The sequence below is a fragment of the Antechinus flavipes genome, chromosome 2 (genome assembly GCF_016432865.1).
Source record: "Antechinus flavipes isolate AdamAnt ecotype Samford, QLD, Australia chromosome 2, AdamAnt_v2, whole genome shotgun sequence".
Lineage (NCBI taxonomy): Eukaryota > Metazoa > Chordata > Mammalia > Dasyuromorphia > Dasyuridae > Antechinus > Antechinus flavipes.
Window position 1 is genome coordinate 205,776,397 of NC_067399.1, and position 3,975 is coordinate 205,780,371.

Consider the following 3,975-nt stretch of genomic DNA (forward strand, 5'->3'; position numbering starts at 1 on the left):
CTGTGCAACATAACCACATCTGAGCAAGGAATGATCATTGAAATAGTCATGTAGTAAGCCAACTTAGCCAGCTATTTCCTAAAGATAACCCAAATGAACTCAAAGGAAATGTGGTCAGGAAATCACTTTGGAATTTCAATAAATGAATTTCCCACAACCACTTTCCTTGTCCCACTATGTCTGTTCCTTATTGAACTTGCTTTCATTTTACATACTAATCTTGTGTATTCTACTTGCTGTTCCAATATATGTTTTATATGTAGATACATAATTCTCTCCTACACATCTCCATTCTATTGCATGTTTTGCCTCTATGTCTTTCCACAGTCTGTACCCCATACCTACAGTATTCTTTCTTTATAAATTTTTAAAAATTCATTTTGAACTTAAATACAACAAAAAAGAACACTTCCATGTACACAGTACAACATAAAAAGATGAATATAAAACTATGAATTTCTATTTACTTAAAAAAAGCAATAAATACAACACATTGTTTTCAAAGTTACCATGCTTTTCTGTGCTTCCTTGTAAGTTTTCTTTTGTTTTTTGCTGTGCACGATTTATTTTTTCTCTCTCCTTCTTTGCCTTGCCCTAGAGAAAGTTACTAATGGACACATATATATGTATATATATAAAATCATAAATATATATCTATAAATACATAACACATATATGTATAGGCAAAACCATGATATACATGCTTCTCCTTATCAGTTCTTTGAATGTGGATATCATCTTTCTTCATAGGCCCTTTATAATACTCAAAATGACTTAGCCATGCAATCTTAGAACAATGTTCCTATTACTATGAACAAGATTCTTGGTTCTGCTCATTTTGATTTTTATTATTTCATGTCTTTCCATGTTTTTCTAAAATCAGCCAGCTCAATATTTCTTATACCACCATCATATTCCATTGTTCTTTTTTTTTTTTTAAACCCTTCATCTCTTGGAATTCCCAGTGCCATTCAAAGCCCTCTTCTTTTATGATGCCTTTGAGTCCTTCTTTCAGTCTCACTTTGTATCAATTTTGTGTTTGAGATACAATGTAATATAATGGATAGATAGACTGGACTCAAAAGTAGGAAGACTGATCGAAGTCTTGTTTCTGAGATACATTGACTGAGCCTCTAGGGAAGGTATCTCAGGCAACTTTATAAGATTTTAAGTTGTAGAAGGAGTTTCATCATCAGAAATTCTCTGCATCAGTGAAATCACAAGCCTTTCCTCCAATGTTTTTGTACTTAAACATCAGTGCATGTGCTGTTCCACAGCCCCAGGTAAGATTCCTCCATGTCTTCACGAGTAGGAACTGTTTTTATTTTTGGCATTGTAGTTTTAGAACTTTGGACACTGCCTGCCGTGGGACAAGTACTTGATAAATGTTAGCTGGATTAAAGTAATATTTGACAAATAATTATATATGTGAGAAGAGAGAGGAGCTGAAGATAATACCAAGTTTATTTGCATTGAATTTTGGAAGAACCGTGGAGTCATCCACAGAAAGGGAGAAGTTTTTAAGAAGCATAAGTAGACAAATTTCATGAAACATTTAATGCGGTGGTTACACTCTAGATTTACAATAAGGAAGATTTGAGTTCAAATCCCACCTTTGATATTTTCTAGCTGTGTGATCATCACTTTACAACTCTAAATTTCAATTTTCTCATCTATCACATGGATATACATAATCTATAGCAGTGACTAGATAAAGTTGTGAAATTCAAATAAGATAGTATGCATAAAGCACTTTGAAAAATTAAAAGTGCTAGTTAAATATTAGAAATTGTTATACAATCACAGATTTCAGAGTTGAAAAAGTCTTCATCAGCTATCCAGTCAAATCTAAACTCTAAAAAAAATCATTTTAATGGGGCAAATGATTATTAAATTTTTATTTAAAAACATCTAATGAGTGGGAAGAAAAAGGCAGTGTGCTCCATTTTGCATAGATACTTTTCCAGAAGTTTTTTCCTAGCATCAGGTCTTAATTTTCATCTTTGTAACTTCCTCCCATTACTGCTTGTGGATTTGGTATAATTTCTTTGTTTCACTTAAAAATAAGTGTTTAATATCCATTACTCTCAGTTTCATGAAAACAAAGACCCAAGTTTTATCTGTTATTCCCCACCTCCCATCCCCACCCTGGGGCCTGTGGGTAAACCCCTAGGAAGACAGGCTCTGACCAGGGCTGCTTTGCCTCTCTCCTTCCCTCTCCTAAGGCCATGACAGAGTTCCTCCTCCTTGAAGAATGAAGGGGCCTTGATGATTCTGCTTTTATTTCAATATTCTCGAAGAGATAAAACAATAAATACAATGCATCAGCTATTACTGGGATGACACACACATATTACAAAGTAAAAACCCTTTACTAAACAAATTTCCCCCCAGACAGGCCGGGTGCCGAGATTCCATTTAAAATGGTTACACAGCGTGACATAGTTATTTATGAGTTCTGCCTTGGGGAGAAAGCGGCGAGAAGGAGCAGAGGCGCTGTTCAGTGGTCAGGGGCGACAGGCCGGGCGGCCGGGCTGAGTTCTTAGTTCTGCAACGCTGAACTTCCCCGAGTCTGCGTTTGGGGCCCATTGAAGGGCACCGTGAACCTTTTCATTCAAAGGTGCTCTGGTGAGATCAGCGGGATCTTGTCTGTTTTGTAGCCAGGTTATATTACTTTCCTTGGCCACTTCTGGCAAAGTTAATAATGATAATTGTTCTGCCTCAAAGAGCTTTGACTTCTCCCAGGGCTGCCTAAATGAACTGAAGGTAAACATTGTTTTTCCTCTTTTCTCTCTTCTCTCTTCTCTGTCTCTTTCTGTTTATCTCTGTCTCTGTCTGCCTCTCTCTCTGTCTCTGTGTCTCACTGTCTCTTTCTTTCTGTCTCTCTCCTTTCTCTGATCTCTGTCTATCTATATATGTCTCTGTCTGTCTTTGTTGCTCTGTTTCTCTGTCTCTGACTCTCTGTGTCTTTCTCATTTTATCTCTTTCTCTCTGTCTCTTTCTCTCTTTGTCTCTCTCCTCTTTCCGTCTCTTTGTGTCTCTCTATCTCTCTTTCTCTGTCTCTCTGTTTTTTGTCTCTCCTCTCTCTGTGTCTCTCCATTTCTTTCTTTCTCTCTGTCTCTCTGTCTCTCCTCTCTGTTTCTTTTCCTGTGTGTATTTTCTCTCTTTGTCTCTGTCAGCATCTCTTCCTCTTTCTGTCTCTCTTTCTAGAGGAAGAGTGCATTCTCAGTTTCCATTAGGAAACTTTTCCTATGGGAAACATCTACCTTAGAGGTTTTTTTTTTTCCCTTCCAGGAATGGCTTGTTTGCTGTTTTTTGGGGGGAGGAGAGGAGATAGCTAGGATGGACATTTCTTTAAACCAGCATCAACTCTTCTCCTAAATCAGAATTCTCTTTCTCAAATTCAACATTCCATGTTCCAGATCTGTATCTGTGTATGGGGTGTCTCCATATCTAAAACATACTCATTCTTCACTTCTATCTCTTAGAATCCTTAGCTTCCTTCAAGACTCAGCTGGGGTTAAATTTTCTCACCCTCCCAAAATTATATTGTATTTACTCCTCTGTATAAATGGTTTGCCTATCCAAATAGAATGAAAACTCCTTGAAAGAAAACTTAAAATTTTTTTCTGTGGTTATAACTCAAGAGCCTAACATGTCTTGAACATAGTAATAACTACTTATTAATGTTTACTGAATGAAATTGAGGTTGAGGATATTTAGCCTATTTCCATTTTCTTATTTCCAGCTCTATTTCCTAATTCCAGATCTGAATTCAAATCTATACTCACACACTTAACACTTCCTAGCTGTGTGACCCTGGGCAAGTCACTTAACCCTCAATTGCCTCATAAAAACAACAATACACAAAAAATAATAAATGGAGATGAAGAATATGAAACCTGGCCTATTTCTATACCAATCAACTATTTTAAAGATAAGTGAAACATCAAAAAAAACCATCAATCTTTGGGA